At 51.2% G+C, this 16,930-nt stretch overlaps 1 pseudogene; it reads right to left on the bottom strand.

Moving 5' to 3' along the window:
- LOC146833462 (uncharacterized) overlaps positions 1-16,930 on the bottom strand; it is a 42,682-nt pseudogene that overhangs the window by 13,736 nt on the left and 12,016 nt on the right.

The raw sequence follows: 16,930 nt of genomic DNA, 5'->3' as shown, positions 1-16,930 counted from the left end.
CTGCTCCCTTCAGGTAGAGACCCCGGCTGGGTGTTTCCCTGACTCCTCGATTCTCCCCAACACTCTTCGTGCCCCTCACAGCCTACCGATTGGCATTGTCGGCCATTTCATTTCTGCCCTCTGTTGACATACGCCGGGATCGGCGTATATGCAGAGGACGGTTAGGACCATCCGTGCTGTGGGCTGGTAACGTACTTAGCCTGGAGGATTCCAGTGACTATAACCTTTGTTTATTCCTTGTATTATTTTTGCCTTCATTAAAATAACTAAACCTTCACAAGTGGTTGCGTTCTCATTATCGTGTCTGTTAAACGATCCTGAGACGTTCAGGGCGTTACAGGCATCAGCGAGGGTGTACGTTAAACACAACCTGACCAACTAAAAAGGACACAATTTAAGAATGGATAATATGGTGTCACCGACAGATGTCCGCACAACCTGCAAACCAAAAAGGCTGAAAAATAAAATGTTAAACAAAATAACGATAAACCAACATCACAAAGTAAAGACAATGTAATAAAATTACTATTTAACATGACTGCCTAGCAGCAAAGAAGAGGTGGATCTTAATTGGTCATCGATGTTTATATGGACAGCTCACTGTTGACTGGTCATTGTATATTGGGCTTATGGGTAGTGTAGTAATAACAGTATCCGCAGTAGTTGTAGTAAGAAAATCTTCAGCTTTAATGTTCAACACCATGTTTGTCACAGGGCTGCCACTCCTCAGTGTCACTCCCTCCAACTTTCATTATCTTAACCACCAGCGTTCTAAACAGGACCATTCCACTGTCCAAAGTAAGTGGATGGGGAAAACAGTTGGACCCACTGGAGAGTAAAGAGAGGAATCATTTTTAACAGGTAGTTTTTGTATACTAATTGGTATTGCAGGTTTTTCCTACCTACAATATTTTAGGTGTTATGTTATTGCCAGGTTACTTACCATTATATTTCATCATCCTTAGTCCGGTATGTCATCGTCACAGTCATTAAACATAAGGTGATCACCACCTCCAACATGAGAAAGAATAGGAAGGTCAAGAATGGCTACACCCACCCTAAGCCATAAAAGGCTAGTATGCCCAATTACATTTCCTGTAAATACAAAGCCTTTGAAGGCCAGTAAAACAGGGAGGATGGGAGGTGTGTAATGTCTGTGACGAGGACGTAATGTACTAAGGATAATGAAATGTAGCAGTAAGTAACCAGGCCTATGTCCTCATTCCTGTCATTAAACATAAGGCATACCAAAGTAATAACTGGGCCTTCAGGCAAACACATCTGAATAAGTAACATCTCCACACAGATAATTCTGCAAAATCAAATAACACAAAGTTATTGATCAAACTACATATTCAAAACTGAGGCCAAGACCTTCAGATCAAACAGTTTTTCACAGTCAAACACCCTCAATCCTGTAATGTTTAACAGAAGTATATGTGGAGGCCCAGGTCGCTACTCTACACATTTCACTCAATGTAACACCCTGAACCTCTGCCCAGGATGTACAGACACTTCTGATGGACCTACCCTTACTCCCTCTGGGATCGGTACATCTGATAAAGAATAGGCTAGTTGTTATAGTATCACATATCCATCTGCTGGTCCTTGATACCAAACGTTACAACTAGATGATCTGATTTTCTGATGCTGGTGGATCTATCCAAGTAAACAGATACCACTTTCTTTACATACAATAGATTCCATAACTGTTCCTCCTTAGAAGAAGGATTAGGGAAGAAAGTTGATAACTGTACCTCTTGATCAACACAAGAACTTGGAAAGAATCTTTGGGGAAAAAAGCAGGATTAGGACTTGAAAAATATCCCATCTTCCATTAGCCGGAGAACAGGGCTTACACAATTAAGCAGATAGCTCCCCAAACCTTCTAGGGGAAGTAATCACAAATAGAAAGACCACCTTCATGGTTTAGACATTTTAAACCAACAGAGGTTAAGGGTTCTAATTGAACTCCCTGCAGAGAAACCAGTGGAAGATACCAAGCAGGTAACATCGGTTTCACCATAGGTCTAGTAATCGAAAACTTCTCAAAATTCTAACCATTAGGTCTTCATTCTGGAGAACTACCCCATCAGCAGTTCTGAGAGTCCTTTGGCTGCCCATTGTACTCTGAGTGTGAAAATTGACAACCTCTTGTCACACCCATCCTGAAGGAATTGTACGTTTTCATAAATACCACAGTCCACAGTCGAAACTGAGTTAGAAGCACCTGAATTTAAAATTCTTTGAGTTTTGTTCAATGCAATTTCAGTGTAGAGGGACACTAGGGTTTCTGAATGAACTCTGCCAGATGTTTAAGAACCCCTCTACTTTAATGAAGGCTTAGATCAACATAATGTACCTCCTGATTGGCACCACGCCAAAATTGTAGTATTCCTTAAACCAGGGCGCCCGCCGGAGGAACCATCATCCTATCGCCCAATTTCTCTTTTGAATTTCGAATCTAAACTGCTGGGCAAGGTCCTTGCCGACCGCCTTTGTGCCTGCATTCAGGAGCTGGCCCACCCCGACCAGGCCGGCTTTATGCCACACCGCTGTACCCGGCACAATATCCGACGAGTCCATAACACCATCGCAAAAGCCCCTGAATTGGGTTGCCCCGCGGCCCTCTTATTAGCAGAAATAGTCAAGGCGTTCAACTCCTTAAGCTGGACCTACTTATTCCAGCTCCTCTTTGCCCTCAACTTCGGTCCCGCTTTTTGTTCTATATACAATTACTGTGTACAGAACTCTTGGCTTTGGTGCGGGGAGCGGGGACGTGTTCAGCATGCTTCCCCATCCGTCGCGGTACAGGGCAGGGGTGTCCGCTTGATTGAGCCCCTGGCGGTGTGGGTGAGGCATGACCACGTGATAAGGGGGTAAACATAGTTTACCACAAATACTTTTACCCCGCAGGGAATTACAACGCGGTTGTTACAACGACCGCGTTGTAACAACGCATACCATTACTATGCAAGTCGGAACAACGACTTGCGGAGGGGGCAGAAGGTGTTGAATTTAAAATCCAACACTTTCCCTACTGGTGCACATACTGGAGTTGGAATAGTAAATTATACTATTCCAACATCCAGCGCCTCTCCCCTCCGCAAGTCGTTGTTACGAATTGTGGAGTAATGGTATGAGTTGTTACAACACGGTCGTTACAACGACCGTATTGTAATTTCCTGCGGGAAACAAAAAGCAGAAAAAAGAGGTACATTCGATAAGGGGATTCAACTGGTCAGCAGGCAGGTCCAACAGGGTCGCGTTGTAAGCAGATGATGTGCTTTTCTTCCTCACAGACCCAGGATTTTCTGGCCCATGAATACTTCAGATACTCCGAGTGTTTGGTGAAACCACGGGCCTCGGTGATAACCCAGCAAAATCGGTACTGTTCCCAATATGTGGCGATCAGGGGCGTGCGACATGGGCATCACAACTGTCCTATGTGATAGAGGGCTTCCAATACCTAGGGAGCTATATCTCACCGAACCAAATGTTATCCTGGTCACGGAATATTAGCCCCCTCCTGTCCCGGCTCCGGGAAAAGACAAGGGGATGGTCGCCCCTACCACTGTCTTTATTTGGGTGGTCAGCTATTTTTAAAATGGTCTTCCTTCCACGTGTCCTGTATGTGCTCCAAAACTATCCATACCCCATCCCACAGACTTGGTTTACCCAAATAAACACACTCCTGAATGGCTTCCTGTGGGGGGGAGGTGCCATTTGCGTCGCTTTACGAACCTGCACCCTGTCGACATATAGCGGTGGGATAGCGGCAGCTGATATATTTGCATATTACACTGCATCCCACCTGCTAAACATAAACAAGTGGTGGTACTGCTCGCATTCAGACCCAGCATATACAGTCAACAGACTTGCGATGGATAATGCCTCCCTCCTGGGGTTTCTTTATAGCTGCTTTTCAGATACCTTAATGAATTATGGGGCCCTTGCCAGGTGGACTTGTTTGCCTCTCGCCTCAATACTCATCTCCGACTTTTCACAGTTGGAGGCTGGACTTTCGTGCGGCGGGTTCCGATGCCTTTCTCCAGTTTTCGCTGGGGAAGTTGCTTTATGCATTTTTCCCTTTCTCAGTGATCCAGCGGGTTTTCATGTCAAACACGATGGCAGACTGAGGGGTTGATTCTGGTGACTCCCTTTTTTTTATTTTTTGACAACAAATTTTATTTGGTCATTTCGCAGTATATCGGGCAGTAGCCCCACAGTGGCACGTATGATCATTTGAACAGTATATGCAGCAATAACCATTTCCATGAGAATAAACAGGCCCTGCCAAACATGCAGGTAAACCAAAAATAAATACAATATGGAGACAGTGGTCAAATCCCAAGATACAGCACATGATTCAACAGATTCCCAATATTCGTCACTATAAGATGGTAATACAAGCAAACAACATAGTTTGGGTTGATGCCGGGCAAGGAGCAAGGGGTATCCCTTATGGGTCCTCCTCAGGCGGGGGTAAAAGTCAATTCCACAATATGTCGCCCATCATGTCCATATCTTACGGTGTTTCCGGGGGCAGCCCCGAGCCTCAAAGACAGCGATCTCAGCTCCCATACACCTGTCTAGTTCGGCCTTCCATTTGCCTGTAGTCGGAGGAGATGATGCCTTCCAACACAGCGCAATGTCTCTCTTAGCAATAGTGAGGGCAAGGAACAATATATGTTGTTTGTAGCGATTCCCCCCAATGTCGTCTGTGGAATGTAAAAGAAACAGCCGTAGGTCCAGTGGAAGCACCCACCCCAACACCTCATTAAGACATGATCGACTCCTGTTCCAAAAGGGCTGTAGGGCCGTACAGGTCCACACAGTATGGAAGAAGGACCCCTCCTCACTGACACACCGCAAGCATACTGGGGACTGAATGACCCCCATTCGCCACAGACGTACCCTAGTGTAATAAACTCTATGCAAATATTTGAACTGGATGAGCCTGAAGCGTGTAGAAACAGCTGCGCCCTTAGGGCTGGCTATCGCTTCGGCCCAATCGTCATCCGTCAATTCAGGGATGTCTGCCTGCCAGGACAGTCTGGTCTTGTCCAGAGTAGTGGGGGTGTGTGTCATCAGCGTTTAATAAATTTGCCTAATTTTATGCAGTCCGAAGTACCCCATTATCAGATGGCCCTCTAAGGGCTGGAACTCTGGGAGGGTCTCCATATTACGGATCTGGGGGGAGAGTGCGTGTCGAAGCTGTAAAAATGTATAAAATTGTGACTTGTGTGAGCCGAAATCCGTTTGTAGTTGTTGGAATGACTTTAACGTGGTACCCCTCATGACATCTCCTAGGGTCGAAATCCCAACCAGGTCCCATCCCCGAAACCCTCACAGTGCAATAGCAGTCCTGAGGCATGCACCTTGCCACAAGGGTGTTTGTTGAGTTAGTCTCCCTTTCCATCCCATCTGTCTGGTCTTAGACCGCCACATCTGTACGGTTAGTCTGCCTGATCTCGCCTTGTGTAGCTATATAATAGGTGGAGTAGTGGGACCTGTTCCATAGCAGCGTGTTCAATAGCGTATGCCGGATCCGTGGGAGCATTGTACCATAGTTCATTGATGACCAGTATGTGAGACGCAACATAATAGGAATAAACATCGGCATCCGCGATCCCTCCACAATACGTGGACTGTGTACATGTGCGGAGCGCCACACGGACAACCCCACCTCCCCATAGGAAGTTATTTTGTATTGCGTTCACTTGTGCAAACCATGTACGAGGGATAGGGTACGGGAAATTTTGGAGGCGATATAAAATCAGAGGCAGAGACACCATCTTAAAAATGGCAGAGCGCCCATAATGGGACAAAGGGAGAGCAGACCATACCGCTGTTTAATTCTTGAGGCCAACCATTAATGGAGTGATATTATGTGTCCAAGAGATCTTGGGGCAAGGGGAGATGTAAATGCCCAAATATTTAAACCCGTCCATGGCCCGGTACAGCTGCGCAGCCCATGATCCACGGCCTTGATGTCCACACACTGGAAAGAGAACGGATTTGGAGGGATTAGTGTGAAGGCTGGTGGTGCCACCAAATACTCTAAGGAGTTCCAGGATTTGGGGTCCAGAGTACCACGGGTCCGTCATAAAAAAAAGGACGTCATCAGCGTATAAGGCTACACGATCAGACCGTGATCAAGACCAATCGAACCCCGTGAGCACCGGGTCACTTCTGACCCAGGCCACCAGGGGCTCGACTGCCAAGGCGAAAAACAATGGAGAAAGCGGGCAGCCATGGCGGGTACCCCTCAGGATCAGAAAAGGTCGGGAGCGTTGTCCCGCAATCCGGACGGACGCCGTCAAATTCTTATACAGCAGGCGTACATATGTCAGAAAACGGGGTCCGAAGTTGTCCGCTTCAAGTAGCTGAAAAAGATAGACCCAGCTTAAGGAGTCGAAAGCCTTGTCAATATCGGCTAACAGAAGGGCAGCAGGACGGCCTAAGGTAGGGGCCGCGGCAATGGCATTGTGGACTCGTCTGATGTTATGTCTCGTAGCCCTCTGCGGCATAAAGCCCGACTGGTCTGGGTGAATCAGATCAGCGACACACCCCCGGAGGCGGTCGGCCAAGACTTTCCCCAATAATTTGGGTTCAAAATTAATAAGGGAGATGGGGCGATAGGAAGACGGGTCTTCGGGGGGTCTGCCAGGTTTAAGAAAAAGCACGATTTTGGCGCGTCGCCAGTCCCTAGGCAGACTTCCCAGGTCAGTTGCATCCGCAATAGTCGCCAACAAGTGAGACCCCAATAGAATCATGTGGGACCGAAGGAATTCCATGGGGAACCTGTTGGGACCCGGGGCATGACCTGGCTGGATCGCATTGAGGGCGCCCGACAACTCCTCGAGTGTAATTGGAGCCTCCAGGGTCTCCCGCACAGAGTCGGGGAGCCGGCAAGGCGGGATATCCGTGAGGAACTCCGCTATAAGTTCGGCAGAGATCTGCTCTTTACGGCCATATAGAGATGTGAAGTGCCTCGCGAATTTGTCCGCTACTTCCACCGGCGATGTGTACAGGGACCCGTCCGAACCTCGAATCGTAGGTATAACAGCCGGGGCGCCATCTGCTTGGCACAGTCTATGGAGCATTTTACTGGACTTGTCCCCCCACTGGTATATCCAGTGTTGAGATGCCTCCCAGATCTCCTTGGCTTCTCCCAGGAGATATTGACGCAGTTCTTGTTGCGCTAGGAGCAAATTGCGGCGAAGGAAGGGACAAGGATTGGCACTGAGTTGGGCAGACAGGGTCGCCTGACGCGATTCTAACGTATCAAGTTGTGCGCGGTGCATACGTTTCTCCTGTGTGCGATAGCTAATGTCAGAGCCCCGGGCGGTCGGTTTGAGGGGTTCCCAGAGGATTGTGTTCGAGGGGGCGGAGGGACCATTGTTGGCTAGATATGTAGTGATCGCGGAGTTGAGCATATCCTGATAGGCCGGGCTACGCAGGTGCCAAGGGGACATTCGTCAGCGCAACGGGGGCCTGCGTGAGCCCGTGTGAAAGCGCATCGTGACCGGGGAATAGTCGGACAGACCTTGTGGTCGATGTTGAACATGAGAAAATCTATGCAAAAATACCCGGGGAACGAAAAAGTAATCTAGTCGGGACTGTGACCCATGGACCGCCGACAGATATGTGTAGTCCCGTTCAGTGGGGTGGAATTCGCGCCATATGTCTGCCCAGTCCAATGTCGATGCCAAAGTATATAGTTTGGTCGGACCCTGTGCTAGAGGGGAGTCCAAGGTGCGCTGTCGGTCAGAAGGCCCCATTGTATCATTCCAGTCACCCCCATCAGGGTCAAACCAGTCGGGAGGGATCCCCAGACCCCCAATAAGTTTTCAATAACGGCGGCACCTAGAGGTGGAGGGGCATAAATGCTCCCGATGATGATCTACTCGCCATGTACCTTGCCTGCGACGAAAAGGAATCGACCCCCGTGATCTGCTCTATGTGTTATATATTGGAACTGGACTCTGCGATGAATAAGAATTGCCACCCCCCTGGAGCCCCTCGTGAACCCTGCATGGTAGATGTGATAGAAGCCGAAGCGAACGAGGCACAGGGCTTTCGTACCCAATAGATGGGTTTCCTGCAGAAGTAGGATGTCTGCCCCATACCTCTTTGCCTGCCGCAAGACAGCCCCCCGTTTCACCTTATTCAGCAATCCCCGAACATTCCAGGAGACCACTGTTAAGTCTCCGAGAGGGTGTGCCTCACCGGAGACAATAGGAAAACTAACGCACCGTCTGCATGTGTTGACAATACATAAACAAAATAAACCAACGTGTCCAAAGAACGAACCCCCCCACCCGACACTTCCAAAAACAAGGATCATCTGTCACGGTGTATAGAGCAGAGGACCCCCAACGGGGGGCTCTCCGATATCACACCAAAGATTCCCATCCCACCCTATCAGCCTAAGAAAACTGGGAGTGCAAGACGTTCCTGGCCTAGCAGCCCGCAGGCTGGGACCCATGCCCACCCAGAGGATGACATTACTAAGATAGAGCCCCATATATAAATTGTATTTGGCCAGTGGAGCAGTCGGCAGCCATCAAGGTGGGCGCTCAGGACTCGGCGAGGCTCTATCCGACCCCGGTCCTCGCCGCTTCTGGGACTTATTGCATTGTGGCCGCTGCATTCTAGAGCTGCGAGAGGAGTATGAGTCTAAGGCAGATGGGGAGTTCGCACGGAGCTGTGGGTGCTCATCAGACCATGCAAAGACTGCCTCGGGGGTATTGAATCAATCAATCAATCAATCAATCAATCAATCATAGCATTTGTAAAGTGCACTACATACCCGTGAGGGTCTCAAGGCGCTGGGGGGGGGGGAATGCTGCTACTGTTCGAAGAGCCAGGTCTTGAGGAGTCTCCTGAAGGTTAGAAGGTCTTCGGTCTGCCGTAGGCGGATGGGGAGGGTGTTCCACGTCTTGGCGGAGAGGTGGGAGAATGATCTGCCGCCGGCGGTCACTCTTTGGATGCGGGGGACGGTGGCGAGGGCGTGGTTTGCGGAGCGGAGCTGGAGGGCGGGGGTGTAGAGGCCGAGTCGTCTGTTGAGGTACACTGGTCCGGTGTCGTGGAGTGCCTTGTGTCCGTGGGTGAGGTGCTTGAAGGTTATCCTCTTGTTGATGGGGAGCCAGTGCAGGTCTTTCAGGTGGAGTGTGATGTGGCTGCGGCAGGGGAGTCGAGATTCAGGCATGCGGAGGCGTTCTGGATGCGTTGGAGTCGTTTCAGGAGTTTGGCCGGGTTCCTGCGTAGAGTGCGGTGCCGTAGTCCAGTCTACTGCTGACGAGGGCCTGGGTGACCGTCCTTCTAGTTTTGGTGGGGATCCACTTGAAGATCCTGCGAAGCATGTGGAGGGTGTTGAAGCAGGAGGAGGAGACGGCGTTGACCTGCTTTGTCATGGAGAATGTAAAGTCGAGGATGATCCCTAGGTTTCGTGCGTGGTTGGTGGGTGTAGGGGGTGCTCCTAGTGCCGTCGGCCACCAGGAGTTGTCCCAGGCCGAGGGGGTGGAGCCGAGGATGACGATCTTCCTCTTGTCCGAGTTCAGCTTCAGTCGGCTGTTCCTCATCCAGTCGGCGACGGCCTTCATTCCTTTGTGGAGGTTCGTTTTAGCGGTGTGGGGGTCCTTGGTGAGCGAGAGGATCAGCTGGGTGTCGTCGGCGTAGGAGATGAGGTTTAGGTCGTACTGTCGGGCGACGTGGGCGAGTGGTGCCATGTAGACATTGAACAACGTTGGGCTGAGAGATGAGCCTTGGGATACACCGCAGATGATCTCGGTGGCTATGGAGCAGAAGGGGGGTGGAGGCGGACGCTCTGGGTTCTCCTGGAGAGGAAGGAGGTGGTCCAGTCCAGGGCCTTCTCTTGGATTCCGGCGTTGTGGAGGCGTGCGCTTAGTGTGCGGTGGCAGACTGTGTCGAAAGCTGCTGACAGGTCCAGGAGGATGAGGGCTGCGGTTTCCCCGTCGTCGAGCATGATCCTGATGTCGTCGGTGGCGGCGATGAAGGCAGTTTCGGTGCTGTGGTTTCATGCGGAACCCGGACTGGGATGGGTCCAAGATGTTGTTCTCTTTGAGGAAGCTGGTCAGTTGTTTGTTGACGACCTTTGCGAAGACCTTCGCCGGGAACGGGAGCAGGGAGATGGTTCGGAAGTTCTTGAGGTCCTTGGGGTCCGCCTTGGGTTTCTTTAGTAAGGCGTTGATCTCTGCATGCTTCCAGCTCTCCGGGAAGGTCGCTGTCTCGAAGGAGATGTTAATGGTTTTCCGGAGGTGGGGTGCGATGGTGCTGCTGGCTTTGTTGAAGATGTGGTGTGGGCAGGGGTCTTCCATGGATCCGGAGTGGACGATGTTCATGATCTTGATGGTGTCGTCGTCGTTGATGTTGGTCCAGGCGAGCAGGCGGTGGGTGCGGGTGGTGGTCGTGGGAGCGGGGGTGTCGGCTGTTGCCGGGGTGGTGACAGCGACGAAGCTGTCGTGGATGTCTGCGATCTTGCGATGGAAGAAGGTGGCCAGTGAGTCTTGTGACGGTGGGATGTCGTTGGTGTTAGAGCTGGGGTTGGAGAGTTCCTTCACGATGCTGAAGAGCTCTTTGCTGTTGTGTGCGTTGTTGTCTAGGCGGTCTCTGAATGCGGTCCTTTTGGCAGATCTGATGAGTTGGTGGTGTCGGCGGGTGGCGTTCCTGTGGGCTGTGTAGCTTTCCGGTGTTCTTTCGCGGGTCCAGTTTTTTTCTAGTTTTCGGCAGGATTCGCTTGGTGGCCTGGAGGTCTTCGGTGAACCAGCTGGCTCTCTTGCTGGTATGGGTGTTGGGGGGCTTCTTGAGTGGGGCGAGGGTGTTGGCGCTGTCGTTGATCCATTGTCTGAGGCTGCGGCTTTGGGGTCGGTTGGGTCTGCGGGTGGGCTCTGGGCGAGGGCGGCGGTTAGCTGGTCCTCGGTGATCTTGCCCCAGCTGCGGTGAGACATCTGCTGGGTGTGGTGGCGAGTGGTGGGATTCCGGAAGGTGAAGTGGATGCAGCGGTGGTCGGTCCAGTGGAGTTCGGTGGTGCGGTCGAAGGAGACGTGGGTGCTCGCTGAGAAGATGGGGTCAAGCGTGTGGCCGGCGGAGTGAGTGGGTGCTGTGACGAGTTGTCTGAGTCCGAGGTTGGCGGGGTTGTCAATTAGGGTGGAGGAGTTGGCATCGTTCTTGTTCTCGAGGTGGAAGTTCAGGTCCCCGAGGAGGATGTAGTCCGTGGAGGCGAGGGCGTGTGTGCTGACTAGGTCGGTAATGGAATCGCTGAACTGCAGTCGGGGTCCGGGGGGTCTGTAGATGAGGGTGCCTCTGAGGGTGGTGTTGGGGTCGGTGTGGATCTGGAAGTGCAGGTGTTCGGTGGTGCTGAGGGTGTCGTCGGCGTGTGTCGAGATTTTGAGAGTGTTTCTGTGGACGATGGCAATTCCTCCTCCTATTCCGCTGGTGCGGTCCTTACGGGTGATCATGTAGCCTTCCGGGATGGCTATGGCGATGTCGGGTGCCGAGGAGGGGGTCAGCCAGGTCTCCGTCAGGAAGGCGACGTCTGGGGCATTGGTGTCGAGTAGGTCCCAGAGTTCGACGGCGTGTTTGCGGGCAGAGCGGGTGTTGAGCAGGATACATCTGAGGAAGTTGGTTTCCATGTTGGGCGGGTTGGCGGGCCGGATGCTGGTGAAGCTGCAGTTCCGGCAGGAGAAGGGTCCTTGGGTGCGTTTCAGGGCGGCCTGGCAGCAGGTGCGAGATCGTCCGGTGTTGAGTGCGTGGAGAGTGCTGGAGGCGGGTGTCGTGGTGTGTGTGTGGGGGCCAGGATTCCTGGCGCTGGGCGCGGTCCAGGCACGGACGGGTGCAGATGGGCTTGCCTTAGGCGCACCTTCGGCATATATAGGGAGGTGGGAGGGAGGAGCAGCTGGGAGGCGGGAGGCGGGAGCAGCGAGTGGGCAGTCAGGGGGGTGGGGCCGCAGGGGACACAGCAGCGGGGGAAACGAGTGGCACAGAAGCAGAAAATGGGGCACAAAAACGAGGGGGAAAACAGTGGCACAGAAAGCAAAATGGGGCACAAAAACGAGGGGGAAAACAGTGGCACAGAAAGCAAAACGGCGCACAAAACGAGGGGGAAAAATAGTGGCACAGAAAGCAAAACGGGGCACAAAACGAGGGGGAAAACAGTGGCACAGAAAGCAAAAGGACACAGAGAAGACAAGAGGACACAGAGAAGGCAAAAGGACACGGAGATAGGGGGCAGCTGGGAAAACAGAAGGCAAAAAACAGAAGTCAGGACACAACAGGGAGATGCAGAAGCGGAAGGTGAGCAGACTTACGAGCGAGTCCTCAGCAGCGGCAGCTGCAGCGGGGGCACACAGGCAGAGCTGTGCCGAGGGGGAGCGATCTACCAGGAGGGTCAAGGGTTGAAGAAATATGACTTGAAATTATAAATTACCCGCATCCGGGCCGGATACAGCAGCATGTATTGTACATTCAGTTCCCTAAGTCTACGGCGGCCATGAAGGATTGGCGTTGTTGCTGGACCAAGCGCGTGTAGTCTGGGAAAACCAAGATAGAGCTAGATTCATGTATGAAGCAGTCTTTATGTGACCTGGCGAATCGCAGAATAGCATCCCGGTCGGCGTAGTTCATGATCTTAGCGATGACAGGCCTCGGGCCTCACCAGGAGGGCCTTCCGTGTCAGGGCCCTGTGCGCCCGCTCAACAATGAAGGCAGAGGATAGGAGATCGGCAGGCAGGATATCTTTAAGCCACTTAGTGGTGAAGATCGTCATAGATACCCCTTCGCAGCCCTCGGCCCGGCCCACGAAGTGTAGGTTGTTCCTCCGGGTGCGGCCCTCAGCATCCTCCACCCTAGAAGCCAGTTCCTGTGTAACAACAGTCAACCTATTGACTTTCTTTTGAAGTGAGGTAACTGAATCTTCCACCGTTGAGACTCTTGTTTCCGCTTCGGTGATCCGGTCAACTGCTTTGTGGAGATCTTGGAGTAGAAAGGAGACCTCAGACCCCACCGCGCCGATTTTTGCATCCAACATATCTCAGGCATTGTTGATTGCAGCCAGTAGAGCAGCTTTATCTGGAGCTGAGCTTCCCCCGGTGGCTGTGGGAAACTGATCTATGGTGCCCTGCTTGAGGCTGGCCCCGCCGGGCCCACGCTTGCCCATCAGGATGGTCGACTGTGGGCCGGGCAGTGAACAGGGAAAGAGGAGCTCACCCCACCAGGCAGGCGGCCGCCTTTCAAGGTGGAACTAGGATGGCAGAGATACAGACACAAAATATGCGTGTGGCACAATCAAGGTATCTGGCTGGGAGGAGATACGGGTCCACAAGTGAGGAGGCCGCCGCAACACTCCAGCACACCAAACAAGCACCCCGGAACCGGGCGGGCCCCACACAGGCCCCTCGGCAGTATGTTAATGAGCCCAGAACACGCGGAGCGGAGGCTGCACGCGGCACTCACCCCACTCACAGTCAGAGCCCCCACGGGGCCCTCGTGTAACAAGAAAGGGCCGTCTTCACCCGGTGTGCCCCACAGTGCAGAAGATTGTCCCCAAGGCATGTGAGAGCGCCAATGGTCCCACAAGCTGCCTCGGGGCTGGCAGGTCCCATGCCGGTTGCAGGAGAAAGAAGGAGGTCAGCGGGTAACTCACTGTCTGAGCTCACAATCCGGCCCCGAAAAACACCGGGGCAGCTGCTCGCCGGCCGCGGAACGATGAGCCAGAGTCCGCTAGTTCAAGCCGCAGCAGTGTCACCACGCCCCTCACAGCAGGAAAGCAGGCCAGCACCTGAGGGCAGGCGGCGCCGATCCCCCCCAGCAGTCCTCCAACAAGATGGTGGCAGCACAGCGAGCGTGGAGGGATCGGCGGCAGGCCCCACACAGCTGCACGATGCTCCCGGCCACTCAGCCAGTTCGGGACACAGGGCGTCACACTCCAATGTCTGCTCCCAAGCGCCAAGCCGCACCCACAATGATCTGGGCAGCACCGCAAGACAGGCGCCTCCGCGTCTCAGGCCCCACCAGCAAGATAGCCGCCGCAAGGCAGAGGAGGATGGGCAGGCAGGGATCTCCGCACGCCTGTACAATTTCTCCCCTTGAGGACAGCTCGTCAGGGGCTCCGGGCACCCCCGCTCCGAGGTCCGGATCCCAAGGCGTCGGAACAGGGCCCACACTGCAGTCTCACCCAGCAGGCACCAGGCAGGTCACAGCGGCAGGAGCAGCGCTCAGCGCTCAGATGGAGAGAGCGAAGGAGAGCTACACAGCCGCTCAGCAGGGCGCCAAGCCGGTGGCATCGCCGCACTCCAGGGCAGTCGGGAGGAACGGAGGAACTTATAAGTCGTCTCCGAGCAGGATGATGAAGGATATTTAGTGGATTATGGTGTGGGTGGACGGAGCTCTGCTAAGGTGCTGATCCAGCGCAAGACCGGGAAAAGGGGGCAATTTTACAAATATCCTCCCTGCGTCGGAGACCCGACGTCACACTAGCTTATTCACACACGCAGTCATTGGTGGGGCCCATAACACCAACACTCATACGTCTCTCTGACGAGTCTGCACACAGGAGGTATGAGTAATTAAAGTGCTAGACATGTGGGGGAACACCTTATAACCTATAGGGAGAGAAAAGTAATTTTACAAAATTATACATTAAATTCGTTGCCTATAGATCCCTAATCCTAAACATCAAGGCGCTCCACCCACTTGGTCGACGGACCAATTAGTTGGATTGGTTGATGGTGATTTAGAACCAGCTAAAACACATTTAAGACTCAGAATCCTTATTTCCCTTGATGATAAACTACAAACTTATATTTCTTGTTAATCAATATTTGTTTATATAAATTTTCATAATGGTTTATATTTGCATTTGTCTCGTCAAAGTTTAGAATTTCTAGATCAATTCAAGTAAATCACAGAACATCATATTTACCTAATCTGGCTATTTGGAGTCCTCTAATTAATTGGCTCTGCATAACCAAATTTGTCGTAAATTGTCCGAATAAAGCAGGCCAAAGCTCAAAGTCCTCTGCTCAGCACGTTACAGTCCCCAATTTTTATCAAAGGACCAGAAATCATCCAAGCATCTATCATAGCCCGTGGATTCGGAAAAAGTTTGCAGCCATCAAGCGGTCGGGCAGCATCTGGACCATCAGGAAAGGCGTCACAAACTTACGAAGGTACCCCTCCCTATTCTACTACCCTTTTTATAATAATATCAGGTTAAAGAAGATACATTTTTAGGCTTAGGACAGTCGTGATTGGCTGGTTGGGATCGTCCGATTCTTATTTCCAGATTCTCAGTACAGTTCGAGGGGTGAGGTCACTTGTCAGCCAAAGTGTCGGCTTGTTCCGGTTTGCTGTAAGGTTGATTGTTCCCCTATCTTGGCGAACCACCAAATTCATATCCTTGAAAGGGGACATGATGAGCAAAGGTGACTAAGAGGTTCAGGGTACTGTTCGCACTTGCGCAGTTCACTCCGCGCATCACGAGACAGTGGCCTCTTCTGCATGCGATGTCAACAGCCATATCGGATTAGGCCCAGATGTCAATTTAAGCGAAACAAACACAAAAGAATAATTAATACATAAAAATAGTCATTCTAATGTAAACCCCTTACTAATCCCTATATGTGCTTGTATTTATCTAGCATATAGCGACATTTAAAGCCATTATATTCACCTTTTCGATCCTCCGCGATGATGCAACATCACAAAGCAACATATATCATGCAGTATTCTATTACCACATATACAATTCATTAATATGCGTACAGATTTTAGTTATAAGAGTTATTTAGCCATGCAAATAGCAAATCCCATGTGTAGTTTAAGTTTAAATAATGTTGATTAGTATACATGCAATACTTCTTTAATAATATTATAGTTAATAGATTATATAATTAGTATTTTCATGCAAGAATAGAGGAGGTATACAAAATGTTTGCACTACCTGCTCCATCACTGCGTCCGCCATGATGGCCGGTTAAGCCACGCCCCCCTGGTGACTGCCTTTTGGAAGGCTCAGTCATGGTTCTCGGTTGCGATGGCACAGTCTTGTGCTCCGCTGGTCCAGATCCTAATGTTCCAGGACCTTCTGGTAGATCCGTTGGGTCACCCACACCCGCTGGTGGTTCAGGAATGATTGTCGCTCATGGTGTGGAGGATTTCTGGAGAAAATGGCAAGTGCCAGGAGTTTCTGAACAGGCTATGTTTTTCCTGTCCCAGTCTTGCCCCCCTAGTATGCACAAGCGATATGCTACTTCCTGGCACAACTAGGTTAATTGGTGTAGTAAACGCGAGACTGATCCCTTGGAACAAGCGTTCCAGTGTTCGCTAATTTTCTCTCTGAACTGGCTACCCAAGGTTTAGCCTACAGGATGGTTAATGATTTTCAGTCTGCTGTTTCTGCCTGTCATCCATGTGAGGATAATAGACTAGTAGGGGAGCCTGCATTAATTTGCAAACTCCTTAGAGGTATCAGGTTGGTTTATCCGATCAATTGAAAGATTCTGTTTCGTGGGATGTGAATGCGATCCTTTGGTTTTTAAGGGCTTGGCCAGCAAACGAGTATCTTACAAGGAAACAATTGTTGGCTCCTGTACCTCATTTCTTGTAGGCAAGTGTCCGATGTGAGGGCGTTGGATATAACACAAAGATTATTCACTCCTACTTGGGTCTCTTTTCGGATAACCAAATGCACTAAGACTGATTCACATTGTGTGTTGTATCCGGCTTTTCAATATAATCAGAAATTGTGTGTGGTAAAATGCCTTAAGGCATATGAAGATTGTACACGCAAAATTCATAGATACCCTGGACAATTGCTTATTTCCTTACAAAAGCCTTTTCGTCCAGTGACTTCCGCAACATTGGCTTGTTGGGTCACTTGGCTGAAGCAGGGAATTGATGTGAC

This window comes from Triturus cristatus, chromosome 4_2, assembly GCF_964204655.1.
Source record: "Triturus cristatus chromosome 4_2, aTriCri1.1, whole genome shotgun sequence".
NCBI lineage: Eukaryota > Metazoa > Chordata > Amphibia > Caudata > Salamandridae > Triturus > Triturus cristatus.
The sequence above is the reverse complement of the archived record's forward strand: the minus strand, read 5'-3'. Positions and strand labels throughout refer to the sequence as shown.